Source organism: Lagopus muta, chromosome 8 (genome assembly GCF_023343835.1).
Source record: "Lagopus muta isolate bLagMut1 chromosome 8, bLagMut1 primary, whole genome shotgun sequence".
In the NCBI taxonomy this organism is placed as follows: domain Eukaryota; kingdom Metazoa; phylum Chordata; class Aves; order Galliformes; family Phasianidae; genus Lagopus; species Lagopus muta.
Window position 1 is genome coordinate 19,021,221 of NC_064440.1, and position 10,595 is coordinate 19,031,815.

General features: G+C 40.0%; 1 protein-coding gene across 1 annotated transcript in view; it reads right to left on the bottom strand.

Moving 5' to 3' along the window:
• METTL8 (methyltransferase 8, methylcytidine) overlaps positions 1-10,542 on the bottom strand; it is a 78,972-nt gene extending 68,430 nt beyond the window's left edge. Inside the window, exon 1 of the mRNA XM_048952571.1 lies at positions 10,366-10,542. The gene's annotated coding sequence lies outside the window, so the exon portion shown is untranslated. The remainder of the gene's footprint in view (positions 1-10,365) is intronic.
• Between the last annotated feature and the right edge of the window lie 53 nt (positions 10,543-10,595).

The following is a 10,595-nucleotide window of genomic DNA, read 5'->3' on the forward strand; positions in this document are numbered from 1 at the left end:
AAACCTTCTCATACGTGCCACCTATAACTAAGATCGATAGGGTTAAAGTAGCTTTAATAACCATCATTTAGTCTGTACATAACTAATGGAACTGACTGTTACTCTAAATGCAAGGCAGTAATTAATATTTGCAGCTTTAGAAACATTCTAAAATTCAGTTAACAACCTTAGAAGGATTTATCTGCATAACAAAACACAGTAGGAGTAAATACAGAAGTATTACTCTGCACAACTGCCCTTTTGGGGTTTTTAGAGTGCATTTAACCTTGGGTTGTTTTCTGTCAGTTTGAGAGCAGCTATCCTTATATTCTATTCATAAGGAAAATATCTATACATTAGGTAAATTTGCTATCATGTCAGTATTGCTTAGTGATAGGCTGATCACAGCACACTAAGAAGTTGTCTAAACCGTTAGGAGACAGTTTTGCCAGCTCTCTGGAGCTCTTCCATTAAAACTGTCCAGTTCTGTGACAGTTACCTCAAGCTGACAGTGATCTCAGCGTATCAGTGACTGAAGCACTGTCAGCTTTTGGTAAACATCACAGAACTGGACAGTTTTAAGCTACCATACTACACTGTTCTTTTTTTAGCATTAACCTGTTTATCTTAGTCTAATTAATATTATGCTTGATTCTTACAATCCTTGAGCAAAGAACTATCTTTTTGTGTACCACTCACACAGGAAGGTCTTTGATCACAAATAGGGCCCATGTAAGTAATACAAACAAGTAATAAGAAAGCTTTTCACTGAATTCAATACAAGGCATCAAGTACTGACTTGAAAACTCATTTCAACTACGACTGCAGGTCTAAGGTGACCAGGCCTACATTTTACAATAAAAGCATCTTCACATTGCTCCAAAGATGAAATCATGAATACTTCTGCTTTGCTTGAAATAAACACGCTTACTGGATATTTTATTAACATTCCACAAGTCAACGTTGTTGATTAGAGTGTTATTATCACACAAACGCAGCCATTCATTACAGAATAAACAAAATGAATCGTTTGTGTGTGTTTCACCAGGTCAAAAAGAACTGACAAAGCAGCACTGCAATTCATTTATATGTTACTGGAAACGGTTTTCATAAGCATGAAGTTTCTTTTCTTGTTATATCAAAGAACATCAGATGTGATGTCAGAGGGCTTACCTATTTAGCTTTCATCAACTTGAATATATGTTTGTGTTTCCTAGCTGCTGTTTTAAGTTTCATAAAAACATTTTTCATTAAAGACTGTCAAAAATAACTTCATATTTTACCTGGACTCTCCTACATAGCTCTGGTTGCTGGGATATTCTGCTAAGAAGTCTGACTTTACAAGAACATGAGGATTGTTTTGTACATGATAAACCATAATCCATTAGTACTGTGCATCCAGACAAGACTGAAAATAATCAAGTTACAAAGGCTTGCAAAATTAACAGAATAGTCATAACTTCTGCATCTGTGTTCTCTGTGGGTTCAGTTAATGGAACTCCAATTAATGAAACTCCAATGCATGTGGATGAAAATAATATATTCTGTTTTAGAGTAAGATCTCCAATTCTGATTTGTATCTGATATCTCTACCTGAGGCTTCAGAAAACTCCTTTCATACCTCCTCAGCCTCCTGACACCCAGTCTGGTTGTCTGTTCTTTGCTTTTGCCTCTTTCCACTTTAAGCAAAACATGAAATAAAATACTTTTCCTTGAATGTTTATTCTCTCTCTTTTTTTCAGCTAATACACTGAACTTCTTCAGTCCGGACTGAACTTCAGGACTGAACTAGGACTGAGGACTGACTGAACTTCGAACTTCAGTCCTGAAGTACTTCAGTCAGGCTTCAGTCGAACTTGACAGGACTTCACAGTCAGGAGTCAGGACTGAAGACTGCAGTCAGAACTTCAGTCCTGAAGTTCAGAAGAAGGGTCAGGACTTCAGGACTTTCAGTCAGTGGACAGTCAGGACAGTTCAGTCTTCAGTCAGCAAGTCAGGACTGGACTGAACTTTTTTGATTCAAATGCAAAATATCTTCTGCTGCAGACAGAATTCATGAGGAAAGTGTTCAATAGAAAGATGACATTTCCAGTGGAGCAGAAAGGTATTTGTCAGTGTCTTATTTTATCTTCGATTTCATTTAGCTTTGAGACAGAACAGCAAAAATCCAGCATTTAAACTACAGCCTGATCTCTGCTTCTTGCACCATTACATCCAGATCTGTTTTCATTTGCAATAATATATTTTAAGGCTTCCAAAAGAAGAGAGATAGAGAGAAATCACTTTTCAGCCATTTTAATGCCATATGTATGATGCACTTCGTGATGCCTGTCTGGTAACTCTGCACTAGGAGATAAGGGTGACATCATTTACATTTTCTCCAGCATAAAAGCAAAGTGCTGAATTCCTTGAACCGTAACTGCCCCATCATTTCTCCTACCCTCACATCCCACTTCCTATTATTAACACTGCATATCCATTCTGATGCTTTTGATCCTCTACCATGAAAAGTAATTTGCCTTCTCAATGTATGTGAGTATGAAATTTGCTTTAGCACATTTCATGAGTTCTAACACTGGCCCATATAAATTTGGTCATGGAAGGTTATTTTTTAAACCACAAAAATGTACAGACTTAAACATTTAAAATGTTTACTTATGTTTCTTATTTGAGGACACAATTATGTTTTTGCTGGGTTGATCAAAGAACTAGGAGTTGGGAGGACAATTCTTAACTGTCTCTTGACTATCTGCGCAACCCCAATTTGGTATTAACTTCTATAAAGCCCTGGATAACACTTGTCATCCTTTCCTCATATCTGTGTAATAATTAGAAAGATTGGCAGAGATGAGATGGTGTTACAAAAGGAAATGTGCTCACCTGTCTCTGAAGACCGAGGCTCAGAGAAGAGACTCCACAAGGGAGGGATTTTCACAGATCCTTCCCCAGTGGCAGTCAGCCCTTAGATGAGGTCTAAGAGAGGTGCAGCCAGGCTCCACCCCTTCTGGTCACACACCTGAATTGCCTTCACCTGTGCTCCCAGGGCTGACCAGGTCCTTTCCCAGGTGCTCAATCAGTGCTTTAGGCCATGACTCAGCAGTTCCCACACACTGTGGTTTGTGGATAGCTCAGCCAACTCGGGAAATGGGACAGGAGGGAAAACTCAAAAATCATACAGGTATGATTCAGTTGCTTGTTTCTTTGTTAGCAAAGAACTTATGCTCTACACCATAGAGATATGGTTACAACAATATCCAAAATTACATATTATACCTTCCATTCAAAAAGCAGCCTTTCAAATATCAATTCACACAGCTGTAAGAAATACTGTCACTAAAACAATTAATTAGTTTTACACATTACGAAACTGAGAATAAGAGAAACTAAAGACTCGCCTGTAATACAGGGATCAGTGGCAAAAGCTACTGGTGATAAAATACTCCTCTCCTGATTTCAATGGGAAAAAGACAATTTAAGACACTTGCCCCCTGGATTCAAGAGGAAGGACAAAAATCAGGAAAAATGGTCAATTTTAGAACAAGTTGTTCTTTCAGACATGAAATTCATCCTATGAAGAAGGAATTACACAAAATGATTGACAACAGTAAACATAAAATGATAATATCCAGTACATCTGTTTATACTTCATTTTAGAATCTAAATGGCTGAAAAAAGGGATATAGTTGGACATTGGCTACCTGTGGACACAGGCAATGGAGTGAGAAAGCATCTTTATTGGACGCTCCTCCACATTTTTGAATAGCAGCCATGCACCGGGTAACAAATACCAAGATACAACGCTGTATGACTACACTGAACAGAAAGTTACTTTCCTGATCAGAGTATTACTTAAATATAACACACTTCTGCTGATTTTCAACATCTGTAAATAGGTTTCTACCCTATGTATCTATAACATTAACAAGCTCCAACATGCTTTTACTACACCATACTAAAAAAGAATGCAAAATACAAAACACTTATAGAAATGTGACAAACTATTTTTACAAGAGTTAGGTTTAACAACAACAGGAAGATCACAGAATCACCAATGTTGGAAAAGACCTTTAAGATCACACAGTCCAACCATCCACCTATCACCAGTAGTACTCACTAAACCATGTCCCTCAACACAAAATCCAAACATTCCTTGAACACCTCCAGGGTCAGCGACTCCATCTCCTCCCTGGGCAGCCCATTCCAGTGCCTGACCACTCTGCCAGACAAGCAGTATTCCCTAACATCCAGCCTAAATCTTCCCCAGCACAGCTTGAAGCCACTCCCTCCAGTTCTACCACTAGTTACATGAGAGAAGAGGCCGACCCCCAGCTCACTACAACCTCCCTTCAGGTAGGGATAGAAAGCAGTAAAGCCTCCCCTGAGTCTCCTCAGGGAGGAGTCTAACCATTATCAGGTCAGATTCTGCTTTGCATAAGTAATGCTGAAGAAAAACTGCCATATCATGCAGGATCTTTTAAATATTCTATTTCCTGCAAAACTCACAGAGTTTCCACAAATGTAAACTTCTCTAATATTTCATTAAAATTAAATGGAATTGGAATTTAAATTTCATAAAAATATTTTTCTGCAAGTATAATGTTGGTGAAGAATTTCTTTTTTTTTTTTTATTTATGAACTACCAATGCTACAAAAGACCCTGAACTGTAGTTTCATAAGACAGCATTTCCTGCCAAGGATTACATGCAGGTTGTTTCCTCCCATACTCACAGCATCACACAAACCCTGATGTGGAAAGGATGTCCAACCTGCTGCAACAGAGCCACAATTCACACGTAACACAGAGCTGATTTCCTTAAAACTTAAACAGATTCCAGCAACAAACTAACAAACCAAAAGCACAGAACACTTTCCTGACACAAACAGGCTCATCCTTCAACTGCTTTTTCTGGCAGGAAGGATGGGCTTGACTCCATAGGAAACTGAAACCTAAGAGCCATCAACACCTGTGCTGATGACACATATGTTTCAAAGCAGTTCTTGGATAAACACTTACCAGCAACACACACTACGCACATATGGACAAAGATTAGAAACAGTATTTCTTCATGTTTGTAACATTACAGGGTGTGCCTCACTGAACAGCTTTTTGGAGTTCTAAAATCAAGTGCCATGGGAAGACACAAGCTTATTAACCTCGCACAATTCACACATACAGATTCAATTCAGAAAACTTACAGAAGCCTTTTACAGGTTGATTTTTTTTTCCTTTTTTTTTTCCCCATCCTAATATAGATGCATTAATGCAATTAAGGACATTGAATGATGGTCCATTCACATCATTCACACAGACAGATTTTTTCTTAAAACTTTTTTAAAAAGAAAAAAATAGACTACTTGCACTGATCAGATTATTTCTGAAGAAGAGACAATCCAAACCACCTAGCAAACAGATTAAGCGATAGGCTGTGAGTATGATTAAGTTTTGTTCAAGCAAAACAGAAAGCTCAAATTTATTCTGATTTAAAGGAAAAAAAAAAAAAAAAAAAAGAGAAAGGAAAGAGGTAAGATAACCTTAAAGATAAAGATATGCTTTTCAAGGAAACCAGTAAATAAAGCCATAAATAAAGGAAAATTTGTTTGTTTTTAAATATATAAATTAAACCAAACACTAGCCCAAAAATAGCAAGTAGATAGGTAAGCCTTCTGAGCACTTTCATGCTGATATAGGCTGTTTGAGCTTGGATTTTTTTTCCTCAGCTTTTTTCAGAGGAACATAAATGGACGCAGAGATTCCCAGTGACTGATGTCAACATTTCTTAAATACAACAAAAATATCAATTTCCAATACAGTTTAGCTACACTGATATTAATTGACAGTCAACCACCTTTTCAGAATAGAAACTGACACCAGATGTAACACTATAATGCAATGAAAAGCACAGCAATGAAAGTAAGGTAGCAAAGTCCCAGGCAGCAACAAACGAGGATAAACTCAAAACCAACAGCCGCAGGCACAGAAACAGGAGAAAAAAAATAAAATAACATAAAAGTACTTACCTTTAGAAGGTCTCAAGCACACAAGAATCTCTAGCAAGATACTCACACGACTACTGCCAGCTCTTAAGTGAGGTCTGGAAAAGGGTGGATCCTGGCTCCACCCCTTCCAATCACACAGGTACACTGCATGCACCTGAGCTGCCCTGGGTTGGCCCTGCCTTCCCACCAGCTGCTCAATCACTGCTTCAGGCCATGACTCAGCATTTCTGCTACAGCAGATTTGCAGGGAATTCCATTACAGTCATTCCAAATTGTATAAGGCCTGAACACCACTACAAGCACATTCTCTGTGTGAATAAGGAGGTTTAAGTTCTATAACGCTCAGGTAAATATCTAACCAGAGAAGGGCTACCTTTGGTTTGGGCCAAGTGTTTGCAGAGCAGTTCAGGACACAGAACGTAGCCCTGTAACCCACCAACACCATCTCCTTTCTGCTCACGTACAAGTAAGGCACAGCAGTTTGGGTTCTGTTAATAAAACATCCATCTCCAACTATCTACTGCCTTGCAACTTTACTAAAACCAAAGATTTCTTTCAGTTAAAAAGCAGGTGTCCTGAGAAATATATTAAAAATCACAGAATCACAGAATTGTAGGGGTTGGAAGGGACCTCCAGAGATCATCGAGTCCAACCCCCCTGCCAAAGCAGGTTCCCTACACCAGGTCGCACAGGTAGGCATCCAGGCAGGTCTTGAACATCTCCAGAGAAGGAGACTCCACCACCTCCCTGGGCAGCCTGTTCCAGTGAACATGAAAATGCTGCTTGCATGTTTAACTCTGTAGTTTACCACCATGTAATTTTTTCAGCCCTTCTTCCAAAACATCAGCAAGTTTCTTTAAAACACCCCCCAAAACCAGCAAACCCTATTTATATTACTGTTAGCAGTAAATACTCTGTGGCACCAAAACTCAACTTAGTGATGCTGTCATTGAGTTACTCAGCTCCTGCCCAAATGAATCTCATGCTATGAAAGTCACCTTTTTTCAACACTGGTTATGGAAAAAAAGTATCACTACACAAGAACAGAACACCAGCAGCTTGGAACTCTGAATTCTACAACCTGCAGTCTTGTTACTGAGTCTTTTCACCTTTCTGACTTCATCTATAGATAATGAAGTGTTAAACCTTTCTAGAATTATATGTTTTAATGCCAATGGATGAAAAGTGCATTCATTCTTTGTAAATTGAAATATTTCAGTGTGCCTTTTAAGATTATATAAGGAATGTTTTTTGCTTACATTAAGAAAAACAATTGTATTCTTAAAGTTTAAAGAAGTCCCTGAAAAGAAGTGAACGCTTACCCTCTTTTCATTTATCATGTTACCTTCTGGTTAGTAACACCAATGCAATGCTTATGAAAAGAACTCTGTTATCCCCTTAACAAATACGTGAGCATATTCTTGCTTTGATGATCACACCAAACTTCTGTAAACGTTAATGGGACTATGGTGTACAAAGTGAGGGCAGAATACAGCCTGGCATACAACACATCCCAAAATAGTTTCTTGTGGCTGAGCTCTTGGCAGTTTTCATACTCTCTCTTAAAACCATTAGAACTAGTGCAGGCGTTGGTGCATTACAGGATCCCTTAAGAAGCTCTCATTATCTCCTCTCAACCACATAATAGGAAAAAAATGAGAACACCGTACACAGACCACACTGAAGAAGGAAAACTTGCCTTGAAATTTTTCAACTGGTAAACCTATTTTCTATAATGCTTAGTAGTGAATCACTCTTAAGTGCTGGACCATTCACTCATGTATGTGTTTTGTGCCAAAGGTTATCAGATTGCAAGTGTTCACATCTTAGAAAGAACCCATCATTTACCATCACCTTACTCTGACACAACAGGAACAAAATATATCCCTCTTGAAGGAATAAGAGAGGGGGGAGAGAATCCCATGTTAACACTGCCACATATTTTCTAAAGGAAAAGTACAGACTACTGTAATGATAGTAGAAAAGTTACATTTTTACATTACGGGATGAGATCTTCCTGATTATTTTAAGCCCATGGAGTCTGTAAGACGGAGAAAATTAAAATGGAGCCTGATGTTCTCAATGGAAGGTAGGCCATCTGCCTTCTGCCAGTCTCTCAATGGCTAGAGGCCATTGCAGCAGTGGCAGTTATTTAGGAAGGAACCACCCTCTCCAGCATAGCTTTTGGGCTCATCCACAGCAGCAGATCAGCGCTGCTCTCCAGCAGCCCAGCAGGGTGACAAGGCATATTGACTGCTGTGTGGGAACTGCTGAGTCGCGGCCTGAACCTCTGATTGACCACCTGAGGCGAGCCATGAGTCAGCCAGAGGAGCACAGGTGAAGGCAATTCAGCTGTGCTGCTGGAAGGTTATCCTAGACCTATTTAAGAGCTGGCTACCAGTAGGGAAGGATCTCTTCTGGAGATTGCCTCTACTGGTGTTTTCTGGGTGAGCCCAAGATAAGGGTAAGCCTTCCATTTATTCTCTTTGTTATCATGGTCTACTTTGCCTAACTCTTGTTTATTTTGTGATTATAACATCCTAATATTCTTTGATTATACAATGGCCCGCTCGCCTTTGCTGGCCTTTCTTCTCCCAGTTCAGGCAATATGGAAAGTATGATCTCCTAAAGATACAAGTAAAGTTTCTTCTGAATTGACTGATGGCTTCTTGTGTTTAGTATGGATTCCTGCCTGTTCACAGCAGGGACCAAACCTGTGTTTCTTATTAGCTTCTAGGTTCTTAATAGCTTCTCAGTAATACACTAATTCTGTTTATGTGGGTAACTGTTAGGCTAGGTCAGGTGCTCGGGTCTTAGGCTGTGTTCACCGCAGACTCGGCACATAAAACCCTTAAAAGCTACTGTTTCCTCAGTCCCACAGATAGAAAGGTGCTACCTCACAGTGTAGCTTCTACTCATTCCATCACATGATGAAATTGGGGTTTGCTGTTCCAGATGATGCTGTCACCACAAAGTTGAGGCTAGGAGAAAGTGCTTATTTGAATGCACCCACAAACAGCATTGTTTGCAAATCTGTCCTCCCATCACACACCTTGTGAGACTAACAGCTGAAGAAAGATTTCTGAGTATTTCACTTTATACCACTATCATTTGTGAGATTAATGACTGAAAAAAATCACACATGCTTGTGCAGTTATCATTCTGTCCATGTTTCTGTCACTGCTACGCTGACTGAGACAGCTTTTTGAAAACTATTACTGTCATTTACAAATAAAGGGATGTCATAATTGCAAAAATTACCTATTGTATTACTGTATTTTCTAAAATGAAAGACTAACACAAAAAGTAATATGACATTCAGCAGGTGACTGTAGGCTCAAGATCAAGAAATATGCTTCAGCAAATCAAAAATCAATCACCTAAATTAATCACAAAGGTTTAACATCTGGTTCCCATGTTACTAACTTTAAAGGTAAACTTAAGAGATATTACTAGAAAACTTCAAATGTAAGATAGATTGATTGCATGGCCAAAGGAAAGCACAGCTACAGCATACAACAATAAAGACACACATTTCTGCTCCAGTGTAAGCATATTATCATAAGTGACATTAGAAAACTCAGGTTAAAAAAAAAAAATCAGAGATGAGAGCTGCTTGTGGAAGTTCATTACTTTCACACTTCCATCTCTGAAGAAAGAAGGAATCCCCTTTCTGGCACATCATACAATTTTCTTTGACAGTTTCACTGATAAGCACTTACAGTTTCCTCAAATGGTAACACCCATACCCTCACAAAATACACAGATGTTATCTGATAATCAGAAGCCATCTAGACAACAGACAGCTCTTCTCATTTTTCTTAAGGTGCAGCACGAATCCCGAGCCTAACGGGAGGCTGCGGAGAATGATTCCTGCAGCAACCCGGGCTGGGAGCCATACCAGCACAGCGCCAACCAACCCGTTCAGTTTGTGTCTCATAGAGCCTCAACGCAAACACAGCCAGCAGGAATTCTGAGCATATCCTCAACGGACCTAAGTCCTCGGAGACTCAGTGATTTAAAATAAACTAATGGCGTTTGCAATAGCAAAGAATCTAACCATGTCTGGGGATGACTGTCATTGCCTCTGGCAACAACCTCTCACAGACTGCTGTGAGCTCACACTCGAGGCAGATGAGCTGCCTGTGTTACTCCTGCTTTGGTGAATAGTCTTTGAAAGATCAGTGCTCTGAGGAATCGAGCGCTCCTTGAAGATGTTAGCTGCCAGCATCACCGGCTCAGGGGAAAAAAGGTAGAAAACCATGATATATATCTCCAAAGGGAACAATCGGCAATATTCTTTCATTAACTTAGGACCACTGGGGAACCGCAACGTCACTTCACTATCAGCTGGTACTTGAGCAAAGCAAAAACCGCATCACCTCATACCTGCCTGTCACGCTCCACGAGGCGTTCCGGCCCTGCCCGCTCACCTCAGGGCTGCCCGCTGCCAGAGGCGCGAGGGCGCGGCACCGTGTGGTGAAGGCGCAAGGCGCCCTTAACGGCCACCGCCACACGCGCACTTCCCGCGCACTGCCCCCTTCACGGCCACCCTGGAGCACCAGAGTGAGATGCGCATGCGCGCGCACAACTACAGTTCCCATGATGCACCTCGCCCG